Here is a 27807-nt window from a genome sequence, read left to right as displayed (position 1 = left end):
TGCCTTTTCCCATTGACCGCGACGAACAGACAAGATGCACAAGCTTCTTGCCATTGCGGCCGAACGGAAGGAGATATTTGCTCAAAACTTGCTGTGCTGGTGCAGACAGTGGCACCCGACATGCCTGCGTTGTCGTTTTCACCCGGGCACTCTTTGGGCGGGCGCAGCACGCAGAAACACCTAGATTGCAGATAAGCGCCTTTTCCCATTGACCGCGACGAACAGAGAAGATGCACAAGCTTCTTGCCATTGCGGCCGAACGGAAGGAAATATTTGCTCAAAACTTGCTGTGCTGGTGCAGACAGTGGCACCCGACATGCCTGCGTTGTCGTTTTCACCCGGGCACTCTTTGGGCGGGCGCAGCACGCAGAAACACCTAGATTGCAGATAAGCGCCTTTTCCCATTGACCGCGACGAACAGAGAGGATGCACAAGCTTCTTGCCATTGCGGCCGAATGGAAGGAGATATTTGCTCAAAAATTGCTGTTCTGGTGCAGACAGGGGCACCCGACATGCCTGCGTTGTCGTTTTCCACCCGGGCACTCTTTGGGCGGGCGCAGCACGCAGAAACACCTAGATTGCAGATAAGCGCCTTTTCATTGACCGCGACGAACAGACAAGATGTACAAGCTTCTTCCCATTGCGGCCGAACGGAAGGAGATATTTGCTCAAACTTGCTGTGCTGGTGCAGACAGTGGCCACCCGACATGCCTGCGTTGTCGTTTTCTCACCCGGGCACTCTTTGGGCGGGCGCAGCACGCAGAAACACCCTAGATTGCAGATAAGCGCCTTTTCCCATTGACCGCGACGAACAGAGAGGATGCACAAGCTTCTTGCCATTGCGGCCGAACGGAAGGAGATATTTGCTCAAAACTTGCTGTGCTGGTGCAGACAGTGGCACCCGACATGCCTGCGTTGTCGTTTTCACCCGGGCACTCTTTGGGCGGGCGCAGCACGCAGAAACACCTAGATTGCAGATAAGCGCCTTTTCTCATTGACCGCGACGAACAGAGAAGATGCACAAGCTTCTTACCATTGAGGCCGAACGGAAGGAGATATTTGCTCAAAACTTGCTGTGCTGGTGCAGACAGTGGCACCCGACATGCCTGCGTTGTCGATTTAACCCGGGCACTCTTTGGGCGGGCGCAGCACGCAGAAACACCTAGATTGCAGATAAGCGCCTTTTCCCATTGACCGCGACGAACAGAGAGGATGCACAAGCTTCTTGCCATTGCGGCCGAACGGAAGGAGATATTTGCTCAAAACTTGCTGTGCTGGTGCAGACAGTGGCACCCGACATTGCCTGCGTTGTCGTTTTCACCCGGGCACTCTTTGGGCGGGCGCAGCACGCAGAAACACCTAGATTGCAGATAAGCGCCTTTTCCATTGACCGCGACGAACAGAGAGGATGCACAAGCTTCTTGCCATTGCGGCCGAACGGAAGGAGATATTTGCTCAAAACTTGCTGTGCTGGGTGCAGACAGTGGCACCCGACATGCCTGCGTTGTCGTTTTCACCCGGGCACTCTTTGGGCGGGGCGCAGCACGCAGAAACACCTAGATTGCAGATAAGCGCCTTTTCTCATTGACCGCGACGAACAGAGAAGATGCACAAGCTTCTTACCATTGAGGCCGAACGGAAGGAGATATTTGCTCAAAACTTGCTGTGCTGGTGCAGACAGTGGCACCCGACATGCCTGCGTTGTCGTTTTCACCCGGGCACTCTTTGGGCGGGCGCAGCACGCAGAAACACCTAGATTGCAGATAAGCGCCTTTTCCCATTGACGCGCGACGAACAGAGAAGATGCACAAGCTTCTTGCCATTGCGGCCGAACGGAAGGAGATATTTGCTCAAAACTTGCTGTGCTGGTGCAGACAGTGGGCACCCGACATGCCTGCGTTGTCGTTTTCACCCGGGCACTCTTTGGGCGGGGCGCAGCACGCAGAAACACCTAGATTGGCAGATAAGCGCCTTTTCCCCATTGACCGCGACGAACAGAGAGGATGCACAAGCTTCTTGCCATTGCGGCCGAATGGAAGGAGATATTTGCTCAAAAATTGCTGTGCTGGTGCAGGATAGGGGGCACCCGACATGCCTGCGTTGTCGTTTTCACCCGGGCACTCTTTGGGCGGGGCGCAGCACCGCAGAAACACCTAGATTGCAGATAAGCGCCTTTTCCCATTGACCGCGACGAACAGACAAGATGTACAAGCTTCTTGCCATTGCGGCCGAACGGAAGGAGATATTTGCTCAAAACTTGCTGTGCTGGTGCAGACAGTGGCACCCGACATGCCTGCGTTGTCGTTTTCACCCCGGGCACTCTTTGGGCGGGCGCAGCACGCAGAAACACCTAGATTGCAGATAAGCGCCTTTTCCCATTGACCGCGACGAACAGAGAGGATGCACAAGCTTCTTGCCATTGCGGCCGAACGGAAGGAGATATTTTGCTCAAAACTTGCTGTGCTGGTGCAGACAGTGGCACCCGACATGCCTGCGTTGTCGTTTTCACCCGGGCACTCTTTGGGCGGGCGCAGCACGCAGAAACACCTAGATTGCAGATAAGCGCCTTTTCTCATTGACCGCGACGACAGAGAAGATGCACAAGCTTCTTACCATTGAGGCCGAACGGAAGGAGATATTTGCTCAAAACTTGCTGTGCTGGTGCAGACAGTGGCACCCGACATGCCTGCGTTGTCGATTTAACCCGGGCACTCTTTGGGCGGGCGCAGCACGCAGAAACACCTAGATTGCAGATAAGCGCCTTTTCCCATTGACCGCGACGAACAGACAAGATGCACAAGCTTCTTGCCATTGCGGCCGAACGGAAGGAGATATTTGCTCAAAACTTGCTGTGCTGGTGCAGACAGTGGCACCCGACATGCCTGCGTTGTCGTTTCCACCCGGGCACTCTTTGGGCGGGCGCAGCACGCAGAAACACCTAGATTGCAGATAAGCGCCTTTTCCCATTGACTGCGACGAACATAGAAGATGCACAAGCTTCTTGCCATTGCGGCCGAACTGAAGGAGATATTTGCTCAAAACTTGCTGTGCTGATGCAGACAGTGGCACTAGACATGCCTGCGTTGTCGTTTTCACCCGGGCACTCTTTGGGCGGGCGCAGCACGCAGAAACACCTAGGATTGCAGATAAGCGCCTTTTCCCATTGACCGCGACGAACAGAGAAGATGCACAAGCTTCTTGCCATTGCGGCCGAACGGAAGGAGATATTTGCTCAAAACTTGCTGTGCTGGTGCAGACAGTGGCACCCGACATGCCTGCGTTGTTGTTTTCACCCGGGCACTCTTTAGGCGGGGCGCAGCACGCAGAAACACCTAGATTGCAGATAAGCTCCTTTTCCCATTGACCGCGACGAACAGAGAGGATGCACAAGCTTCTTGCCATTGCGGCCGAATGGAAGGAGATATTTGCTTAAAAATTGCTGTGGCTGGTGCAGACAGGGGCACCCGACATGCCTGCGTTGTCGTTTTCACCCGGGCACTCTTTGGGCGGGCGCAGCACGCAGAAACACCTAGATTGCAGATAAGCGCCTTTTCCCATTGACCGCAACGAACAGAGAAGATGCACAAGCTTCTTGCCATTGCGGCCGAACGGAAGGAGATATTTGCTCAAACTGCTGTGCTGGTGCAGACAGTGGCACCCGACATGACTGCGTTGTCGTTTTCACCCGGGCACTCTTTGGGCGGGCGCAGCACGCAGAAACACCTAGATTGCAGATAAGCGCCTTTTCCCATTGACCCGCGACGAACAGAGAGGATGCACAAGCTTCTTGCCATTACGGGCCGAATGGAAGGAGCTATTTGCTCAAAAATTGCTGTGCTGGTGCAGACAGGGGCACCCGACATGCCTGCGTTGGTCGTTTTCACACCCGGGCACTCTTTGGGCGGGCGCAGCACGCCGAAACACCTAGATTGCAGATAAGCGCCTTTTCCCATTGACCGCGACGAACAGAGAAGATGCACAAGCTTCTTGCCATTGCGGCCGAACGGAAGGAGATATTTGCTCAAAACTTGCTGTGCTGGTGCAGACAGTGGCACCCGACATGCCTGCGTTGTCGTTTTCACCCGGGCAATCTTTGGGCGGGCGCAGCACGCCGAAACACCTAGATTGCAGATAAGCGCCTTTTCCCATTGACCGCGACGAACAGAGAAGATGCACAAGCTTCTTGCCATTGCGGCCGAACGGAAGGAGATATTTGCTCAAAACTTGCTGTGCTGGTGCAGACAGTGGCACCCGACATGCCTGCGTTGTCGTTTTCACCCGGGCACTCTTTGGGCGGGCGCAGCACGCAGAAACACCTAGATTGCAGATAAGCGCCTTTTCCCATTGACCGCGACGAACAGAGAAGATGCACAAGCTTCTTGCCATTGCGGCACGAACGGAAGGAGATATTTGCTCAAAACTTGCTGTGCTGGTGCAGACAGTGGCACCCGACATGCCCTGCGTTGTCGTTTTCACCCGGGCACTCTTTGGGCGGGCGCAGCACGCAGAAAACACCTAGATTGCAGATAAGCGCCTTGTTCCCATTGACCGCGACGAACAGAGAGGATGCACAAGCTTCTTGCCATTGCGGCCGAATGGAAGGAGATATTTGCTCAAAAATTGCTGTGCTGGTGCAGACAGGGGCACCTGACATGCATGCGTTGTCGTTTTCACCGGGCACTCTTTGGGCGGGCGCAGCACGCAGAAACACCTAGATTGCAGAAAAGCGCCTTTTCCCATTGACCGCGACGAACAGACAAGATGCACAAGCTTCTTGCCATTGCGGCCGAACGGAAGGAGATATTTGCTCAAAACTTGCTGTGCTGGTGCAGACAGTGGCACCCGACATGACTGCGTTGTCGTTTTCACCCGGGCACTCTTTGGGCGGGCATAGCGCGCAGAAACACCTAGATTGCAGATAAGCGCCTTTTCCCATTGACCGCGACGAACAGAGAGGATGCACAAGCTTCTTGCCATTGCGGCCGAACGGAAGGAGATATTTTGCTCAAAACTTGCTGTGCTGGTGCAGACAGTGGCACCCGACATGCCTGCGTTGTCGTTTTTCACCCGGGCACTCTTTGGGCGGGCGCAGCACGCAGAAACACCTAGATTGCAGATAAGCGCCTTTTCCCATTGACCGCGACGAACAGAGAAGATGCACAAGCTTCTTACCATTGAGGCCGAACGGAAGGAGATATTTGCTCAAAACTTGCTGTGCTGGTGCAGACAGTGGCACCCGACATGCCTGCGTTGTCGTTTTCACCCGGGGCACTCTTTGGGCGGGTGCAGCACGCAGAAACACCTAGATTGCAGATAAGCGCCTTTTCCCATTGACCGCGACGAACAGAGAAGATGCACAAGCTTCTTGCCATTGCGGCCGAACGGAAGGAGATATTTGCTCAAAACTTGCTGTGCTGGTGCAGACAGTGGCACCCGACATGCCTGCGTTGTCGTTTTCACCCGGGCACTCTTTGGGCGGGGCGCAGCACGCAGAAACACCTAGATTGCAGATAAGCGCCTTTTCCCATTGACCGCGACGAACAGAGAAGATGCACAAGCTTCTTGCCTTTGCGACCGAACGGAAGGAGATATTTGCTCAAAACTTGCTGTGTTGGTGCAGACAGTGGCACCCGACATGCCTGCGTTGTCGTTTTCACCCAGGGCACTCTTTGGGCGGGCGCAGCACGCAGAAACACCTAGATTGCAGATAAGCGCCTTTTCCCATTGACCGCGACGAACAGAGAAGATGCACAAGCTTCTTGCCATTGCGGCCGAACGGAAGGAGATATTTGCTCAAAACTTGCTGTGCTGGTGCAGACAGTGGCACCCGACATGCCTGCGTTGTCGATTTAACCCGGGCACTCTTTGGGCGGGCGCAGCACGCAGAAACACCTAGATTGCAGATAAGCGCCTTTTCCCATTGACCGCGACGAACAGAGAAGATGCACAAGCTTCTTGCCATTGCGGCCGAACGGAAGGAGATATTTGCTCAAAACTTGCTGTGCTGGTGCAGACAGTGGCACCCGACATGCCTGCGTTGTCGTTTTCACCCGGGCACTCTTTGGGGCGGGCGCAGCACGCAGAAACACCTAGATTGCAGATAAGCGCCTTTTCCCATTGACCGCGACGAACAGAGAAGATGCACAAGCTTCTTGCCATTGCGGCCGAACGGAAGGAGATATTTGCTCTAAACTTGCTGTGCTGGTGCAGACAGTGGCACCCGACATGCCTGCGTTGTCGTTTTCACCCGGGCACTCTTTGGGCGGGCGCAGCACGCAGAAACACCTAGATTGCAGATAAGCGCCTTTTCCCATTGACCGCGACGAACAGAGAGGATGCACAAGCTTCTTGCCATTGCGGCCGAACGGAAGGAGATATTTGCTCAAAACTTGCTGTGCTGGTGCAGACAGTGGCACCCCGACATGCCTGCGTTGTCGTTTTTACCCGGGCACTCTTTGGGGCGGGGCGCAGCACGCAGAAACACCTAGATTGCAGATAAGCGCCTTTTCCCATTGACCGCGACGAACAGAGAAGATGCACAAGCTTCTTACCATTGAGGCCGAACGGAAGGAGATATTTGCTCAAAACTTGCTGTGCTGGTGCAGACAGTGGCACCCGACATGCTGCGTTGTCGTTTTCACCCGGGCACTCTTTGGGCGGGCGCAGCACGCAGAAACACCTAGATTGCAGATAAGCGCCTTTTCCCATTGACCCGCGACGAACAGAGAGGATGCACAAGCTTCTTGCCATTGCGGCCGAATGGAAGGAGATATTTGCTCAAAAATTGCTGTGCTGGTGCAGATAGGGGCACCCGACATGCCTGCGTTGTCGTTTTCACCACCGGGCACTCTTTGGGCGGGCGCAGCACGCAGAAACACCTAGATTGCAGATAAGCGCCTTTTCCCATTGACCGCGACGAACAGAGAGGATGCACAAGCTTCTTGCCATTGCGGCCGAACGGAAGGAGATATTTGCTCAAAACTTGCTGTGCTGGTGCAGACAGTGGCACCCGACATGCCTGCGTTGTCGTTTTCCACCCGGGCACTCTTTGGGCGGGCGCAGCACGCAGAAACACCTAGATTGCAGATAAGCGCCTTTTCTCATTGACCGCGACGAACAGAGAAGATGCACAAGCTTCTTACCATTGAGGCCGAACGGAAGGAGATATTTGCTCAAAACTTGCTGTGCTGGTGCAGACAGTGGCACCCGACATGCCTGCGTTGTCGATTTAACCCGGGCACTCCTTTGGGCGGGCGCAGCACGCAGAAACACCTAGATTGCAGATAAGCGCCTTTTCCCATTGACCGCGACGAACAGAGAGGATGCACAAGCTTCTTGCCATTGCGGCCGAACGGAAGGAGATATTTGCTCAAAACTTGCTGTGCTGGTGCAGACAGTGGCACCCGACATGCCTGCGTTGTCGTTTTCACACCCGGGCACTCTTTGGGCGGGCGCAGCACGCAGAAACACCTAGATTGCAGATAAGGCGCCTTTTCCCATTGACCGCGACGAACAGAGAGGATGCACAAGCTTCTTGCCATTGCGGCCGAACGGAAGGAGATATTTGCTCAAAACTTGCTGTGCTGGTGCAGACAGTGGCACCCGACATGCCTGCGTTGTCGTTTTCACCCGGGCACTCTTTGGCGGGCGCAGCACGCAGAAACACCTAGATTGCAGATAAGCGCCTTTTCTCATTGACCGCGACGAACAGAGAAGATGCACAAGCTTCTTACCATTGAGGCCGAACGGAAGGAGATATTTGCTCAAAACTTGCTGTGCTGGTGCAGACAGTGGCACCCGACATGCCTGCGTTGTCGTTTTCACCCGGGTACTCTTTGGGCGGACGCAGCACGCAGAAACACCTAGATTGCAGATAAGCGCCTTTTCCCATTGACCGCGACGAACAGAGAAGATGCACAAGCTTCTTGCCATTGCGGCCGAACGGAAGGAGATATTTGCTCAAAACTTGCTGTGCTGGTGCAGACAGTGGCACCCGACATGCCTGCGTTGTCGTTTTCCACCCGGGCACTCTTTGGGCGGGGCGCAGCACGCAGAAACACCTAGATTGCAGATAAGCGCCTTTTCCCATTGACCGCGACGAACAGAGAGGATGCACAAGCTTCTTGCCATTGCGGCCGAACGGAAGGAGATATTTGCTCAAAACTTGCTGTGCTGGTGCAGACAGTGGCACCCGACATGCCTGCGTTGTCGTTTTCACCCGGGCACTCTTTGGGCGGGCGCAGCACGCAGAAACACCTAGATTGCAGATAAGCGCCTTTTCCCATTGACCGCGACGAACAGAGAGGATGCACAAGCTTCTTGCCATTGCGGCCGAACGGAAGGAGATATTTGCTCAAAACTTGCTGTGCTGGTGCAGACAGTGGCACCCGACATGCCTGCGTTGTCGTTTTCACCCGGGCACTCTTGGGCGGCGCAGCACGCAGAAACACCTAGATTGCAGATAAGCGCCTTTTCCCATTGACCGCGACGAACAGAGAAGATGCACAAGCTTCTTACCATTGAGGCCGAACGGAAGGAGATATTTGCTCAAAACTTGCTGTGCTGTGCAGACAGTGGCACCGACATGCCTGCGTTGTCGATTTAACCCGGGCACTCTTTTGGCGGGGCGCAGCACGCAGAAACACCTAGATTGCAGATAAGCGCCTTTTCCCATTGACCGCGACGAACAGAGAGGATGCACAAGCTTCTTGCCATTGCGGCCGAACGGAAGGAGATATTTGCTCAAAACTTGCTGTGCTGGTGCAGACAGTGGCACCCGACATGCCTGCGTTGTCGTTTTCACCCGGGCACTCTTTGGGCGGGCGCAGCACGCAGAAACACCTAGATTGCAGATAAGCGCCTTTTCTCATTGACCGCGACGAACAGAGAAGGATGCACAAGCTTCTTACCATTGAGGCCGAACGGAAGGAGATATTTGCTCAAAACTTGCTGTGCTGGTGCAGACAGTGGCACCCGACATGCCTGCGTTGTCGATTTAACCCGGGCACTCTTTGGGCGGGCGGCAGCACGCAGAAACACCTAGATTGCAGATAAGCGCCTTTTCCCATTGACCGCGACGAACAGACAAGATGCACAAGCTTCTTGCCATTGCGGCCGAACGGAAGGAGATATTTGCTCAAAACTTGCTGTGCTGGTGCAGACAGTGGCACCCGACATGCCTGCGTTGTCGTTTCCACCCGGGCACTCTTTGGGCGGGCGCAGCACGCAGAAACACCTAGATTGCAGATAAGCGCCTTTTCCCATTGACTGCGACGAACATAGAAGATGCACAAGCTTCTTGCCATTGCGGCCGAACGGAAGGAGATATTTGCTCAAAACTTGCTGTGCTGATGCAGACAGTGGCACTAGACATGCCTGCGTTGTCGTTTTCACCCGGGCACTCTTTGGCGGGCGCAGCACGCAGAAACACCTAGATTGCAGATAAGCGCCTTTTTCCCATTGACCGCGACGAACAGAGAAGATGCACAAGCTTCTTGCCATTGCGGCCGAACGGAAGGAGATATTTGCTCAAAACTTGCTGTGCTGGTGCATACAGTGGCACCCGACATGCCTGCGTTGTTGTTTTCACCCGGGCACTCTTTAGGCGGGCGCAGCACGCAGAAACACCTAGATTGCAGATAAGCGCCTTTTCCCATTGACCGCGACGAACAGAGAGGATGCACAAGCTTCTTGCCATTGCGGCCGAATGGAAGGAGATATTTGCTTAAAAATTGCTGTGCTGGTGCAGACAGGGGCACCCGACATGCCTGCGTTGTCGTTTTCACCCGGGCACTCTTTGGGCGGGCGCAGCACGCAGAAACACCTAGATTGCAGATAAGCGCCTTTTCCCATTGACCGCAACGAACAGAGAAGATGCACAAGCTTCTTGCCATTGCGGCCGAACGGAAGGAGATATTTGCTCAAAACTTGCTGTGCTGGTGCAGACAGTGGCACCCGACATGACTGCGTTGTCGTTTTCACCCGGGCACTCTTTGGGCGGGCGCAGCACGCAGAAACACCTAGATTGCAGATAAGCGCCTTTTCCCATTGACCGCGACGAACAGAGAGGATGCACAAGCTTCTTGCCATTACGGCCGAATGGAAGGAGCTATTTGCTCAAAAATTGCTGGTGCTGGTGCAGACAGGGGCACCCGACATGCCTGCGTTGTCGTTTTCACCCGGGCACTCTTTGGGCGGGCGCGCAGCACGCCGAAACACCTAGATTGCAGATAAGCGCCTTTTCCCCATTGACCGCGACGAACAGAGAAGATGCCACAAGCTTCTTGCCATTGCGGCCGAACGGAAGGAGATATTTGCTCAAAACTTGCTGTGCTGGTGCAGACAGTGGCACCCGACATGCCTGCGTTAGTCGTTTTCACCCGGGCACTCTTTGGGCGGGCGCAGCACGCAGAAACACCTAGATTGCCGATAAGCGCCTTTTCTCATTGACCGCGACGAACAGAGAAGATGCACAAGCTTCTTACCATTGAGGCCGAACGGAAGGAGATATTTGCTCAAAACTTGCTGTGCTGGTGCAGACAGTGGCACCCGACATGCCTGCGTTGTCGATTTAACCCGGGCACTCTTTGGGCGGGCGCAGCACGCAGAAACACCTAGATTGCAGATAAGCGCCTTTTCCCATTGACCGCGACGAACAGAGAAGATGCACAAGCTTCTTGCCATTGCGGCCGAACGGAAGGAGATATTTGCTCAAAACTTGCTGTGCTGGTGCAGACAGTGGCACCCGACATGCCTGCGTTGTCTATTTCACCCGGGCACTCTTTGGGCGGGCGCAGCACGCAGAAACACCTAGATTGCAGATAAGCGCCTTTTCCCATTGACCGCGACGAACAGAGAGGATGCACAAGCTTCTTGCCATTGCGGCCGAATGGAAGGAGATATTTGCTCAAAAATTGCTGTGCTGGTGCAGACAGGGGCACCTGACATGCCTGCGTTGTCGTTTTCACCCGGGCACTCTTTGGGCGGGCGCAGCACGCAGAAACACCTAGATTGCAGATAAGCGCCTTTTCCCATTGACCGCGACGAACAGACAAGATGCACAAGCTTCTTGCCATTGCGGCCGAACGGAAGGAGATATTTGCTCAAAACTTGCTGTGCTGGTGCAGACAGTGGCACCCGACATGCCTGCGTTGTCGTTTTCACCCGGGCACTCTTTGGGCGGGCGCAGCACGCAGAAACACCTAGATTGCAGATAAGCGCCTTTTCCCATTGACCGCGACGAACAGAGAAGATGCACAAGCTTCTTACCATTGAGGCCGAACGGAAGGAGATATTTGCTCAAAACTTGCTGTGCTGGTGCAGACAGTGGCACCCGACATGCCTGCGATGTCGTTTTCACCCGGGCACTCTTTGGGCGGGTGCAGCACGCAGAAACACCTAGATTGCAGATAAGCGCCTTTTCCCATTGACCGCGACGAACAGAGAAGATGCACAAGCTTCTTGCCATTGCGGCCGAACGGAAGGAGATATTTGCTCAAAACTTGCTGTGCTGGTGCAGACAGTGGCACCCGACATGCCTGCGTTGTCGTTTTCACCCGGGCACTCTTTGGGCGGGCGCAGCACGCAGAAACACCTAGATTGCAGATAAGCGCCTTTTCCCATTGACCGCGACGAACAGAGAAGATGCACAAGCTTCTTGCCTTTGCGACCGAACGGAAGGAGATATTTGCTCAAAACTTGCTGTGTTGGTGCAGACAGTGGCACCCGACATGCCTGCGTTGTCGTTTTCACCCAGGCACTCTTTGGGCGGGCGCAGCACGCAGAAACACCTAGATTGCAGATAAGCGCCTTTTCCCATTGACCGCGACGAACAGAGAAGATGCACAAGCTTCTTGCCATTGCGGCCGAACGGAAGGAGATATTTGCTCAAAACTTGCTGTGCTGGTGCAGACAGTGGCACCCGACATGCCTGCGTTGTCGATTTAACCCGGGCACTCTTTGGGCGGGCGCAGCACGCAGAAACACCTAGATTGCAGATAAGCGCCTTTTCCCATTGACCGCGACGAACAGAGAAGATGCACAAGCTTCTTGCCATTGCGGCCGAACGGAAGGAGATATTTGCTCAAAACTTGCTGTGCTGGTGCAGACAGTGGCACCCGACATGCCTGCGTTGTCGTTTTCACCCGGGCACTCTTTGGGCGGGCGCAGCACGCAGAAACACCTAGATTGCAGATAAGCGCCTTTTCCCATTGACCGCGACGAACAGAGAAGATGCACAAGCTTCTTGCCATTGCGGCCGAACGGAAGGAGATATTTGCTCTAAACTTGCTGTGCTGGTGCAGACAGTGGCACCCGACATGCCTGCGTTGTCGTTTTCACCCGGGCACTCTTTGGGCGGGCGCAGCACGCAGAAACACCTAGATTGCAGATAAGCGCCTTTTCCCATTGACCGCGACGAACAGAGAGGATGCACAAGCTTCTTGCCATTGCGGCCGAACGGAAGGAGATATTTGCTCAAAACTTGCTGTGCTGGTGCAGACAGTGGCACCCGACATGCCTGCGTTGTCGTTTTTACCCGGGCACTCTTTGGGCGGGCGCAGCACGCAGAAACACCTAGATTGCAGATAAGCGCCTTTTCCCATTGACCGCGACGAACAGAGAAGATGCACAAGCTTCTTACCATTGAGGCCGAACGGAAGGAGATATTTGCTCAAAACTTGCTGTGCTGGTGCAGACAGTGGCACCCGACATGCCTGCGTTGTCGTTTTCACCCGGGCACTCTTTGGGCGGGCGCAGCACGCAGAAACACCTAGATTGCAGATAAGCGCCTTTTCCCATTGACCGCGACGAACAGAGAGGATGCACAAGCTTCTTGCCATTGCGGCCGAATGGAAGGAGATATTTGCTCAAAAATTGCTGTGCTGGTGCAGATAGGGGCACCCGACATGCCTGCGTTGTCGTTTTCACCCGGGCACTCTTTGGGCGGGCGCAGCACGCAGAAACACCTAGATTGCAGATAAGCGCCTTTTCCCATTGACCGCGACGAACAGAGAGGATGCACAAGCTTCTTGCCATTGCGGCCGAATGGAAGGAGATATTTGCTCAAAAATTGCTGTGCTGGTGCAGACAGGGGCACCTGACATGCCTGCGTTGTCGTTTTCACCCGGGCACTCTTTGGGCGGGCGCAGCACGCAGAAACACCTAGATTGCAGATAAGCGCCTTTTCCCATTGACCGCGACGAACAGACAAGATGCACAAGCTTCTTGCCATTGCGGCCGAACGGAAGGAGATATTTGCTCAAAACTTGCTGTGCTGGTGCAGACAGTGGCACCCGACATGCCTGCGTTGTCGTTTTCACCCGGGCACTCTTTGGGCGGGCGCAGCACGCAGAAACACCTAGATTGCAGATAAGCGCCTTTTCCCATTGACCGCGACGAACAGAGAAGATGCACAAGCTTCTTACCATTGAGGCCGAACGGAAGGAGATATTTGCTCAAAACTTGCTGTGCTGGTGCAGACAGTGGCACCCGACATGCCTGCGATGTCGTTTTCACCCGGGCACTCTTTGGGCGGGTGCAGCACGCAGAAACACCTAGATTGCAGATAAGCGCCTTTTCCCATTGACCGCGACGAACAGAGAAGATGCACAAGCTTCTTGCCATTGCGGCCGAACGGAAGGAGATATTTGCTCAAAACTTGCTGTGCTGGTGCAGACAGTGGCACCCGACATGCCTGCGTTGTCGTTTTCACCCGGGCACTCTTTGGGCGGGCGCAGCACGCAGAAACACCTAGATTGCAGATAAGCGCCTTTTCCCATTGACCGCGACGAACAGAGAAGATGCACAAGCTTCTTGCCTTTGCGACCGAACGGAAGGAGATATTTGCTCAAAACTTGCTGTGTTGGTGCAGACAGTGGCACCCGACATGCCTGCGTTGTCGTTTTCACCCAGGCACTCTTTGGGCGGGCGCAGCACGCAGAAACACCTAGATTGCAGATAAGCGCCTTTTCCCATTGACCGCGACGAACAGAGAAGATGCACAAGCTTCTTGCCATTGCGGCCGAACGGAAGGAGATATTTGCTCAAAACTTGCTGTGCTGGTGCAGACAGTGGCACCCGACATGCCTGCGTTGTCGATTTAACCCGGGCACTCTTTGGGCGGGCGCAGCACGCAGAAACACCTAGATTGCAGATAAGCGCCTTTTCCCATTGACCGCGACGAACAGAGAAGATGCACAAGCTTCTTGCCATTGCGGCCGAACGGAAGGAGATATTTGCTCAAAACTTGCTGTGCTGGTGCAGACAGTGGCACCCGACATGCCTGCGTTGTCGTTTTCACCCGGGCACTCTTTGGGCGGGCGCAGCACGCAGAAACACCTAGATTGCAGATAAGCGCCTTTTCCCATTGACCGCGACGAACAGAGAAGATGCACAAGCTTCTTGCCATTGCGGCCGAACGGAAGGAGATATTTGCTCTAAACTTGCTGTGCTGGTGCAGACAGTGGCACCCGACATGCCTGCGTTGTCGTTTTCACCCGGGCACTCTTTGGGCGGGCGCAGCACGCAGAAACACCTAGATTGCAGATAAGCGCCTTTTCCCATTGACCGCGACGAACAGAGAGGATGCACAAGCTTCTTGCCATTGCGGCCGAACGGAAGGAGATATTTGCTCAAAACTTGCTGTGCTGGTGCAGACAGTGGCACCCGACATGCCTGCGTTGTCGTTTTTACCCGGGCACTCTTTGGGCGGGCGCAGCACGCAGAAACACCTAGATTGCAGATAAGCGCCTTTTCCCATTGACCGCGACGAACAGAGAAGATGCACAAGCTTCTTACCATTGAGGCCGAACGGAAGGAGATATTTGCTCAAAACTTGCTGTGCTGGTGCAGACAGTGGCACCCGACATGCCTGCGTTGTCGTTTTCACCCGGGCACTCTTTGGGCGGGCGCAGCACGCAGAAACACCTAGATTGCAGATAAGCGCCTTTTCCCATTGACCGCGACGAACAGAGAGGATGCACAAGCTTCTTGCCATTGCGGCCGAATGGAAGGAGATATTTGCTCAAAAATTGCTGTGCTGGTGCAGATAGGGGCACCCGACATGCCTGCGTTGTCGTTTTCACCCGGGCACTCTTTGGGCGGGCGCAGCACGCAGAAACACCTAGATTGCAGATAAGCGCCTTTTCCCATTGACCGCGACGAACAGACAAGATGTACAAGCTTCTTGCCATTGCGGCCGAACGGAAGGAGATATTTGCTCAAAACTTGCTGTGCTGGTGCAGACAGTGGCACCCGACATGCCTGCGTTGTCGTTTTCACCCGGGCACTCTTTGGGCGGGCGCAGCACGCAGAAACACCTAGATTGCAGATAAGCGCCTTTTCTCATTGACCGCGACGAACAGAGAAGATGCACAAGCTTCTTACCATTGAGGCCGAACGGAAGGAGATATTTGCTCAAAACTTGCTGTGCTGGTGCAGACAGTGGCACCCGACATGCCTGCGTTGTCGATTTAACCCGGGCACTCTTTGGGCGGGCGCAGCACGCAGAAACACCTAGATTGCAGATAAGCGCCTTTTCCCATTGACCGCGACGAACAGAGAGGATGCACAAGCTTCTTGCCATTGCGGCCGAACGGAAGGAGATATTTGCTCAAAACTTGCTGTGCTGGTGCAGACAGTGGCACCCGACATGCCTGCGTTGTCGTTTTCACCCGGGCACTCTTTGGGCGGGCGCAGCACGCAGAAACACCTAGATTGCAGATAAGCGCCTTTTCCCATTGACCGCGACGAACAGAGAGGATGCACAAGCTTCTTGCCATTGCGGCCGAACGGAAGGAGATATTTGCTCAAAACTTGCTGTGCTGGTGCAGACAGTGGCACCCGACATGCCTGCGTTGTCGTTTTCACCCGGGCACTCTTTGGGCGGGCGCAGCACGCAGAAACACCTAGATTGCAGATAAGCGCCTTTTCTCATTGACCGCGACGAACAGAGAAGATGCACAAGCTTCCTACCATTGAGGCCGAACGGAAGGAGATATTTGCTCAAAACTTGCTGTGCTGGTGCAGACAGTGGCACCCGACATGCCTGCGTTGTCGTTTTCACCCGGGTACTCTTTGGGCGGACGCAGCACGCAGAAACACCTAGATTGCAGATAAGCGCCTTTTCCCATTGACCGCGACGAACAGAGAAGATGCACAAGCTTCTTGCCATTGCGGCCGAACGGAAGGAGATATTTGCTCAAAACTTGCTGTGCTGGTGCAGACAGTGGCACCCGACATGCCTGCGTTGTCGTTTTCACCCGGGCACTCTTTGGGCGGGCGCAGCACGCAGAAACACCTAGATTGCAGATAAGCGCCTTTTCCCATTGACCGCGACGAACAGAGAGGATGCACAAGCTTCTTGCCATTGCGGCCGAATGGAAGGAGATATTTGCTCAAAAATTGCTGTGCTGGTGCAGACAGGGGCACCCGACATGCCTGCGTTGTCGTTTTCACCCGGGCACTCTTTGGGCGGGCGCAGCACGCAGAAACACCTAGATTGCAGATAAGCGCCTTTTCCCATTGACCGCGACGAACAGACAAGATGTACAAGCTTCTTGCCATTGCGGCCGAACGGAAGGAGATATTTGCTCAAAACTTGCTGTGCTGGTGCAGACAGTGGCACCCGACATGCCTGCGTTGTCGTTTTCACCCGGGCACTCTTTGGGCGGGCGCAGCACGCAGAAACACCTAGATTGCAGATAAGCGCCTTTTCCCATTGACCGCGACGAACAGAGAAGATGCACAAGCTTCTTACCATTGAGGCCGAACGGAAGGAGATATTTGCTCAAAACTTGCTGTGCTGGTGCAGACAGTGGCACCCGACATGCCTGCGTTGTCGATTTAACCCGGGCACTCTTTTGGCGGGCGCAGCACGCAGAAACACCTAGATTGCAGATAAGCGCCTTTTCCCATTGACCGCGACGAACAGAGAGGATGCACAAGCTTCTTGCCATTGCGGCCGAACGGAAGGAGATATTTGCTCAAAACTTGCTGTGCTGGTGCAGACAGTGGCACCCGACATGCCTGCGTTGTCGTTTTCACCCGGGCACTCTTTGGGCGGGCGCAGCACGCAGAAACACCTAGATTGCAGATAAGCGCCTTTTCTCATTGACCGCGACGAACAGAGAAGATGCACAAGCTTCTTACCATTGAGGCCGAACGGAAGGAGATATTTGCTCAAAACTTGCTGTGCTGGTGCAGACAGTGGCACCCGACATGCCTGCGTTGTCGATTTAACCCGGGCACTCTTTGGGCGGGCGCAGCACGCAGAAACACCTAGATTGCAGATAAGCGCCTTTTCCCATTGACCGCGACGAACAGACAAGATGCACAAGCTTCTTGCCATTGCGGCCGAACGGAAGGAGATATTTGCTCAAAACTTGCTGTGCTGGTGCAGACAGTGGCACCCGACATGCCTGCGTTGTCGTTTCCACCCGGGCACTCTTTGGGCGGGCGCAGCACGCAGAAACACCTAGATTGCAGATAAGCGCCTTTTCCCATTGACTGCGACGAACATAGAAGATGCACAAGCTTCTTGCCATTGCGGCCGAACGGAAGGAGATATTTGCTCAAAACTTGCTGTGCTGATGCAGACAGTGGCACTAGACATGCCTGCGTTGTCGTTTTCACCCGGGCACTCTTTGGGCGGGCGCAGCACGCAGAAACACCTAGATTGCAGATAAGCGCCTTTTCCCATTGACCGCGACGAACAGAGAAGATGCACAAGCTTCTTGCCATTGCGGCCGAACGGAAGGAGATATTTGCTCAAAACTTGCTGTGCTGGTGCAGACAGTGGCACCCGACATGCCTGCGTTGTTGTTTTCACCCGGGCACTCTTTAGGCGGGCGCAGCACGCAGAAACACCTAGATTGCAGATAAGCGCCTTTTCCCATTGACCGCGACGAACAGAGAGGATGCACAAGCTTCTTGCCATTGCGGCCGAATGGAAGGAGATATTTGCTTAAAAATTGCTGTGCTGGTGCAGACAGGGGCACCCGACATGCCTGCGTTGTCGTTTTCACCCGGGCACTCTTTGGGCGGGCGCAGCACGCAGAAACACCTAGATTGCAGATAAGCGCCTTTTCCCATTGACCGCAACGAACAGAGAAGATGCACAAGCTTCTTGCCATTGCGGCCGAACGGAAGGAGATATTTGCTCAAAACTTGCTGTGCTGGTGCAGACAGTGGCACCCGACATGACTGCGTTGTCGTTTTCACCCGGGCACTCTTTGGGCGGGCGCAGCACGCAGAAACACCTAGATTGCAGATAAGCGCCTTTTCCCATTGACCGCGACGAACAGAGAGGATGCACAAGCTTCTTGCCATTACGGCCGAATGGAAGGAGCTATTTGCTCAAAAATTGCTGTGCTGGTGCAGACAGGGGCACCCGACATGCCTGCGTTGTCGTTTTCACCCGGGCACTCTTTGGGCGGGCGCAGCACGCCGAAACACCTAGATTGCAGATAAGCGCCTTTTCCCATTGACCGCGACGAACAGAGAAGATGCACAAGCTTCTTGCCATTGCGGCCGAACGGAAGGAGATATTTGCTCAAAACTTGCTGTGCTGGTGCAGACAGTGGCACCCGACATGCCTGCGTTGTCGTTTTCACCCGGGCACTCTTTGGGCGGGCGCAGCACGCAGAAACACCTAGATTGCCGATAAGCGCCTTTTCTCATTGACCGCGACGAACAGAGAAGATGCACAAGCTTCTTACCATTGAGGCCGAACGGAAGGAGATATTTGCTCAAAACTTGCTGTGCTGGTGCAGACAGTGGCACCCGACATGCCTGCGTTGTCGATTTAACCCGGGCACTCTTTGGGCGGGCGCAGCACGCAGAAACACCTAGATTGCAGATAAGCGCCTTTTCCCATTGACCGCGACGAACAGAGAAGATGCACAAGCTTCTTGCCATTGCGGCCGAACGGAAGGAGATATTTGCTCAAAACTTGCTGTGCTGGTGCAGACAGTGGCACCCGACATGCCTGCGTTGTCTATTTCACCCGGGCACTCTTTGGGCGGGCGCAGCACGCAGAAACACCTAGATTGCAGATAAGCGCCTTTTCCCATTGACCGCGACGAACAGAGAGGATGCACAAGCTTCTTGCCATTGCGGCCGAATGGAAGGAGATATTTGCTCAAAAATTGCTGTGCTGGTGCAGACAGGGGCACCTGACATGCCTGCGTTGTCGTTTTCACCCGGGCACTCTTTGGGCGGGCGCAGCACGCAGAAACACCTAGATTGCAGATAAGCGCCTTTTCCCATTGACCGCGACGAACAGACAAGATGCACAAGCTTCTTGCCATTGCGGCCGAACGGAAGGAGATATTTGCTCAAAACTTGCTGTGCTGGTGCAGACAGTGGCACCCGACATGCCTGCGTTGTCGTTTTCACCCGGGCACTCTTTGGGCGGGCATAGCGCGCAGAAACACCTAGATTGCAGATAAGCGCCTTTTCCCATTGACCGCGACGAACAGAGAGGATGCACAAGCTTCTTGCCATTGCGGCCGAACGGAAGGAGATATTTGCTCAAAACTTGCTGTGCTGGTGCAGACAGTGGCACCCGACATGCCTGCGTTGTCGTTTTCACCCGGGCACTCTTTGGGCGGGCGCAGCACGCAGAAACACCTAGATTGCAGATAAGCGCCTTTTCTCATTGACCGCGACGAACAGAGAAGATGCACAAGCTTCCTACCATTGAGGCCGAACGGAAGGAGATATTTGCTCAAAACTTGCTGTGCTGGTGCAGACAGTGGCACCCGACATGCCTGCGTTGTCGTTTTCACCCGGGTACTCTTTGGGCGGACGCAGCACGCAGAAACACCTAGATTGCAGATAAGCGCCTTTTCCCATTGACCGCGACGAACAGAGAAGATGCACAAGCTTCTTGCCATTGCGGCCGAACGGAAGGAGATATTTGCTCAAAACTTGCTGTGCTGGTGCAGACAGTGGCACCCGACATGCCTGCGTTGTCGTTTTCACCCGGGCACTCTTTGGGCGGGCGCAGCACGCAGAAACACCTAGATTGCAGATAAGCGCCTTTTCCCATTGACCGCGACGAACAGAGAGGATGCACAAGCTTCTTGCCATTGCGGCCGAACGGAAGGAGATATTTGCTCAAAACTTGCTGTGCTGGTGCAGACAGTGGCACCCGACATGCCTGCGTTGTCGTTTTCACCCGGGCACTCTTTGGGCGGGCGCAGCACGCAGAAACACCTAGATTGCAGATAAGCGCCTTTTCCCATTGACCGCGACGAACAGAGAAGATGCACAAGCTTCTTACCATTGAGGCCGAACGGAAGGAGATATTTGCTCAAAACTTGCTGTGCTGGTGCAGACAGTGGCACCCGACATGCCTGCGTTGTCGATTTAACCCGGGCACTCTTTTGGCGGGCGCAGCACGCAGAAACACCTAGATTGCAGATAAGCGCCTTTTCCCATTGACCGCGACGAACAGAGAGGATGCACAAGCTTCTTGCCATTGCGGCCGAACGGAAGGAGATATTTGCTCAAAACTTGCTGTGCTGGTGCAGACAGTGGCACCCGACATGCCTGCGTTGTCGTTTTCACCCGGGCACTCTTTGGGCGGGCGCAGCACGCAGAAACACCTAGATTGCAGATAAGCGCCTTTTCTCATTGACCGCGACGAACAGAGAAGATGCACAAGCTTCTTACCATTGAGGCCGAACGGAAGGAGATATTTGCTCAAAACTTGCTGTGCTGGTGCAGACAGTGGCACCCGACATGCCTGCGTTGTCGATTTAACCCGGGCACTCTTTGGGCGGGCGCAGCACGCAGAAACACCTAGATTGCAGATAAGCGCCTTTTCCCATTGACCGCGACGAACAGACAAGATGCACAAGCTTCTTGCCATTGCGGCCGAACGGAAGGAGATATTTGCTCAAAACTTGCTGTGCTGGTGCAGACAGTGGCACCCGACATGCCTGCGTTGTCGTTTCCACCCGGGCACTCTTTGGGCGGGCGCAGCACGCAGAAACACCTAGATTGCAGATAAGCGCCTTTTCCCATTGACTGCGACGAACATAGAAGATGCACAAGCTTCTTGCCATTGCGGCCGAACGGAAGGAGATATTTGCTCAAAACTTGCTGTGCTGATGCAGACAGTGGCACTAGACATGCCTGCGTTGTCGTTTTCACCCGGGCACTCTTTGGGCGGGCGCAGCACGCAGAAACACCTAGATTGCAGATAAGCGCCTTTTCCCATTGACCGCGACGAACAGAGAAGATGCACAAGCTTCTTGCCATTGCGGCCGAACGGAAGGAGATATTTGCTCAAAACTTGCTGTGCTGGTGCAGACAGTGGCACCCGACATGCCTGCGTTGTTGTTTTCACCCGGGCACTCTTTAGGCGGGCGCAGCACGCAGAAACACCTAGATTGCAGATAAGCGCCTTTTCCCATTGACCGCGACGAACAGAGAGGATGCACAAGCTTCTTGCCATTGCGGCCGAATGGAAGGAGATATTTGCTTAAAAATTGCTGTGCTGGTGCAGACAGGGGCACCCGACATGCCTGCGTTGTCGTTTTCACCCGGGCACTCTTTGGGCGGGCGCAGCACGCAGAAACACCTAGATTGCAGATAAGCGCCTTTTCCCATTGACCGCAACGAACAGAGAAGATGCACAAGCTTCTTGCCATTGCGGCCGAACGGAAGGAGATATTTGCTCAAAACTTGCTGTGCTGGTGCAGACAGTGGCACCCGACATGACTGCGTTGTCGTTTTCACCCGGGCACTCTTTGGGCGGGCGCAGCACGCAGAAACACCTAGATTGCAGATAAGCGCCTTTTCCCATTGACCGCGACGAACAGAGAGGATGCACAAGCTTCTTGCCATTACGGCCGAATGGAAGGAGCTATTTGCTCAAAAATTGCTGTGCTGGTGCAGACAGGGGCACCCGACATGCCTGCGTTGTCGTTTTCACCCGGGCACTCTTTGGGCGGGCGCAGCACGCCGAAACACCTAGATTGCAGATAAGCGCCTTTTCCCATTGACCGCGACGAACAGAGAAGATGCACAAGCTTCTTGCCATTGCGGCCGAACGGAAGGAGATATTTGCTCAAAACTTGCTGTGCTGGTGCAGACAGTGGCACCCGACATGCCTGCGTTGTCGTTTTCACCCGGGCACTCTTTGGGCGGGCGCAGCACGCAGAAACACCTAGATTGCCGATAAGCGCCTTTTCTCATTGACCGCGACGAACAGAGAAGATGCACAAGCTTCTTACCATTGAGGCCGAACGGAAGGAGATATTTGCTCAAAACTTGCTGTGCTGGTGCAGACAGTGGCACCCGACATGCCTGCGTTGTCGATTTAACCCGGGCACTCTTTGGGCGGGCGCAGCACGCAGAAACACCTAGATTGCAGATAAGCGCCTTTTCCCATTGACCGCGACGAACAGAGAAGATGCACAAGCTTCTTGCCATTGCGGCCGAACGGAAGGAGATATTTGCTCAAAACTTGCTGTGCTGGTGCAGACAGTGGCACCCGACATGCCTGCGTTGTCTATTTCACCCGGGCACTCTTTGGGCGGGCGCAGCACGCAGAAACACCTAGATTGCAGATAAGCGCCTTTTCCCATTGACCGCGACGAACAGAGAGGATGCACAAGCTTCTTGCCATTGCGGCCGAATGGAAGGAGATATTTGCTCAAAAATTGCTGTGCTGGTGCAGACAGGGGCACCTGACATGCCTGCGTTGTCGTTTTCACCCGGGCACTCTTTGGGCGGGCGCAGCACGCAGAAACACCTAGATTGCAGATAAGCGCCTTTTCCCATTGACCGCGACGAACAGACAAGATGCACAAGCTTCTTGCCATTGCGGCCGAACGGAAGGAGATATTTGCTCAAAACTTGCTGTGCTGGTGCAGACAGTGGCACCCGACATGCCTGCGTTGTCGTTTTCACCCGGGCACTCTTTGGGCGGGCATAGCGCGCAGAAACACCTAGATTGCAGATAAGCGCCTTTTCCCATTGACCGCGACGAACAGAGAGGATGCACAAGCTTCTTGCCATTGCGGCCGAACGGAAGGAGATATTTGCTCAAAACTTGCTGTGCTGGTGCAGACAGTGGCACCCGACATGCCTGCGTTGTCGTTTTCACCCGGGCACTCTTTGGGCGGGCGCAGCACGCAGAAACACCTAGATTGCAGATAAGCGCCTTTTCCCATTGACCGCGACGAACAGAGAAGATGCACAAGCTTCTTACCATTGAGGCCGAACGGAAGGAGATATTTGCTCAAAACTTGCTGTGCTGGTGCAGACAGTGGCACCCGACATGCCTGCGATGTCGTTTTCACCCGGGCACTCTTTGGGCGGGTGCAGCACGCAGAAACACCTAGATTGCAGATAAGCGCCTTTTCCCATTGACCGCGACGAACAGAGAAGATGCACAAGCTTCTTGCCATTGCGGCCGAACGGAAGGAGATATTTGCTCAAAACTTGCTGTGCTGGTGCAGACAGTGGCACCCGACATGCCTGCGTTGTCGTTTTCACCCGGGCACTCTTTGGGCGGGCGCAGCACGCAGAAACACCTAGATTGCAGATAAGCGCCTTTTCCCATTGACCGCGACGAACAGAGAAGATGCACAAGCTTCTTGCCTTTGCGACCGAACGGAAGGAGATATTTGCTCAAAACTTGCTGTGTTGGTGCAGACAGTGGCACCCGACATGCCTGCGTTGTCGTTTTCACCCAGGCACTCTTTGGGCGGGCGCAGCACGCAGAAACACCTAGATTGCAGATAAGCGCCTTTTCCCATTGACCGCGACGAACAGAGAAGATGCACAAGCTTCTTGCCATTGCGGCCGAACGGAAGGAGATATTTGCTCAAAACTTGCTGTGCTGGTGCAGACAGTGGCACCCGACATGCCTGCGTTGTCGATTTAACCCGGGCACTCTTTGGGCGGGCGCAGCACGCAGAAACACCTAGATTGCAGATAAGCGCCTTTTCCCATTGACCGCGACGAACAGAGAAGATGCACAAGCTTCTTGCCATTGCGGCCGAACGGAAGGAGATATTTGCTCTAAACTTGCTGTGCTGGTGCAGACAGTGGCACCCGACATGCCTGCGTTGTCGTTTTCACCCGGGCACTCTTTGGGCGGGCGCAGCACGCAGAAACACCTAGATTGCAGATAAGCGCCTTTTCCCATTGACCGCGACGAACAGAGAAGATGCACAAGCTTCTTGCCATTGCGGCCGAACGGAAGGAGATATTTGCTCTAAACTTGCTGTGCTGGTGCAGACAGTGGCACCCGACATGCCTGCGTTGTCGTTTTCACCCGGGCACTCTTTGGGCGGGCGCAGCACGCAGAAACACCTAGATTGCAGATAAGCGCCTTTTCCCATTGACCGCGACGAACAGAGAGGATGCACAAGCTTCTTGCCATTGCGGCCGAACGGAAGGAGATATTTGCTCAAAACTTGCTGTGCTGGTGCAGACAGTGGCACCCGACATGCCTGCGTTGTCGTTTTTACCCGGGCACTCTTTGGGCGGGCGCAGCACGCAGAAACACCTAGATTGCAGATAAGCGCCTTTTCCCATTGACCGCGACGAACAGAGAAGATGCACAAGCTTCTTACCATTGAGGCCGAACGGAAGGAGATATTTGCTCAAAACTTGCTGTGCTGGTGCAGACAGTGGCACCCGACATGCCTGCGTTGTCGTTTTCACCCGGGCACTCTTTGGGCGGGCGCAGCACGCAGAAACACCTAGATTGCAGATAAGCGCCTTTTCCCATTGACCGCGACGAACAGAGAGGATGCACAAGCTTCTTGCCATTGCGGCCGAATGGAAGGAGATATTTGCTCAAAAATTGCTGTGCTGGTGCAGATAGGGGCACCCGACATGCCTGCGTTGTCGTTTTCACCCGGGCACTCTTTGGGCGGGCGCAGCACGCAGAAACACCTAGATTGCAGATAAGCGCCTTTTCCCATTGACCGCGACGAACAGACAAGATGTACAAGCTTCTTGCCATTGCGGCCGAACGGAAGGAGATATTTGCTCAAAACTTGCTGTGCTGGTGCAGACAGTGGCACCCGACATGCCTGCGTTGTCGTTTTCACCCGGGCACTCTTTGGGCGGGCGCAGCACGCAGAAACACCTAGATTGCAGATAAGCGCCTTTTCTCATTGACCGCGACGAACAGAGAAGATGCACAAGCTTCTTACCATTGAGGCCGAACGGAAGGAGATATTTGCTCAAAACTTGCTGTGCTGGTGCAGACAGTGGCACCCGACATGCCTGCGTTGTCGATTTAACCCGGGCACTCTTTGGGCGGGCGCAGCACGCAGAAACACCTAGATTGCAGATAAGCGCCTTTTCCCATTGACCGCGACGAACAGAGAGGATGCACAAGCTTCTTGCCATTGCGGCCGAACGGAAGGAGATATTTGCTCAAAACTTGCTGTGCTGGTGCAGACAGTGGCACCCGACATGCCTGCGTTGTCGTTTTCACCCGGGCACTCTTTGGGCGGGCGCAGCACGCAGAAACACCTAGATTGCAGATAAGCGCCTTTTCCCATTGACCGCGACGAACAGAGAGGATGCACAAGCTTCTTGCCATTGCGGCCGAACGGAAGGAGATATTTGCTCAAAACTTGCTGTGCTGGTGCAGACAGTGGCACCCGACATGCCTGCGTTGTCGTTTTCACCCGGGCACTCTTTGGGCGGGCGCAGCACGCAGAAACACCTAGATTGCAGATAAGCGCCTTTTCTCATTGACCGCGACGAACAGAGAAGATGCACAAGCTTCCTACCATTGAGGCCGAACGGAAGGAGATATTTGCTCAAAACTTGCTGTGCTGGTGCAGACAGTGGCACCCGACATGCCTGCGTTGTCGTTTTCACCCGGGTACTCTTTGGGCGGACGCAGCACGCAGAAACACCTAGATTGCAGATAAGCGCCTTTTCCCATTGACCGCGACGAACAGAGAAGATGCACAAGCTTCTTGCCATTGCGGCCGAACGGAAGGAGATATTTGCTCAAAACTTGCTGTGCTGGTGCAGACAGTGGCACCCGACATGCCTGCGTTGTCGTTTTCACCCGGGCACTCTTTGGGCGGGCGCAGCACGCAGAAACACCTAGATTGCAGATAAGCGCCTTTTCCCATTGACCGCGACGAACAGAGAGGATGCACAAGCTTCTTGCCATTGCGGCCGAATGGAAGGAGATATTTGCTCAAAAATTGCTGTGCTGGTGCAGACAGGGGGCACCCGACATGCCTGCGTTGTCGTTTTCACCCGGGCACTCTTTGGGCGGGCGCAGCACGCAGAAACACCTAGATTGCAGATAAGCGCCTTTTCCCATTGACCGCGACGAACAGACAAGATGTACAAGCTTCTTGCCATTGCGGCCGAACGGAAGGAGATATTTGCTCAAAACTTGCTGTGCTGGTGCAGACAGTGGCACCCGACATGCCTGCGTTGTCGTTTTCACCCGGGCACTCTTTGGGCGGGCGCAGCACGCAGAAACACCTAGATTGCAGATAAGCGCCTTTTCCCATTGACCGCGACGAACAGAGAGGATGCACAAGCTTCTTGCCATTGCGGCCGAACGGAAGGAGATATTTGCTCAAAACTTGCTGTGCTGGTGCAGACAGTGGCACCCGACATGCCTGCGTTGTCGTTTTCACCCGGGCACTCTTTGGGCGGGCGCAGCACGCAGAAACACCTAGATTGCAGATAAGCGCCTTTTCCCATTGACCGCGACGAACAGAGAAGATGCACAAGCTTCTTACCATTGAGGCCGAACGGAAGGAGATATTTGCTCAAAACTTGCTGTGCTGGTGCAGACAGTGGCACCCGACATGCCTGCGTTGTCGATTTAACCCGGGCACTCTTTTGGCGGGCGCAGCACGCAGAAACACCTAGATTGCAGATAAGCGCCTTTTCCCATTGACCGCGACGAACAGAGAGGATGCACAAGCTTCTTGCCATTGCGGCCGAACGGAAGGAGATATTTGCTCAAAACTTGCTGTGCTGGTGCAGACAGTGGCACCCGACATGCCTGCGTTGTCGTTTTCACCCGGGCACTCTTTGGGCGGGCGCAGCACGCAGAAACACCTAGATTGCAGATAAGCGCCTTTTCTCATTGACCGCGACGAACAGAGAAGATGCACAAGCTTCTTACCATTGAGGCCGAACGGAAGGAGATATTTGCTCAAAACTTGCTGTGCTGGTGCAGACAGTGGCACCCGACATGCCTGCGTTGTCGATTTAACCCGGGCACTCTTTGGGCGGGCGCAGCACGCAGAAACACCTAGATTGCAGATAAGCGCCTTTTCCCATTGACCGCGACGAACAGACAAGATGCACAAGCTTCTTGCCATTGCGGCCGAACGGAAGGAGATATTTGCTCAAAACTTGCTGTGCTGGTGCAGACAGTGGCACCCGACATGCCTGCGTTGTCGTTTCCACCCGGGCACTCTTTGGGCGGGCGCAGCACGCAGAAACACCTAGATTGCAGATAAGCGCCTTTTCCCATTGACTGCGACGAACATAGAAGATGCACAAGCTTCTTGCCATTGCGGCCGAACGGAAGGAGATATTTGCTCAAAACTTGCTGTGCTGATGCAGACAGTGGCACTAGACATGCCTGCGTTGTCGTTTTCACCCGGGCACTCTTTGGGCGGGCGCAGCACGCAGAAACACCTAGATTGCAGATAAGCGCCTTTTCCCATTGACCGCGACGAACAGAGAAGATGCACAAGCTTCTTGCCATTGCGGCCGAACGGAAGGAGATATTTGCTCAAAACTTGCTGTGCTGGTGCAGACAGTGGCACCCGACATGCC

Source organism: Hyla sarda, chromosome 7, assembly GCF_029499605.1.
Source record: "Hyla sarda isolate aHylSar1 chromosome 7, aHylSar1.hap1, whole genome shotgun sequence".
In the NCBI taxonomy this organism is placed as follows: Eukaryota; Metazoa; Chordata; class Amphibia; order Anura; family Hylidae; genus Hyla; species Hyla sarda.
The sequence above is the reverse complement of the archived record's forward strand: the minus strand, read 5'-3'. Positions refer to the sequence as shown.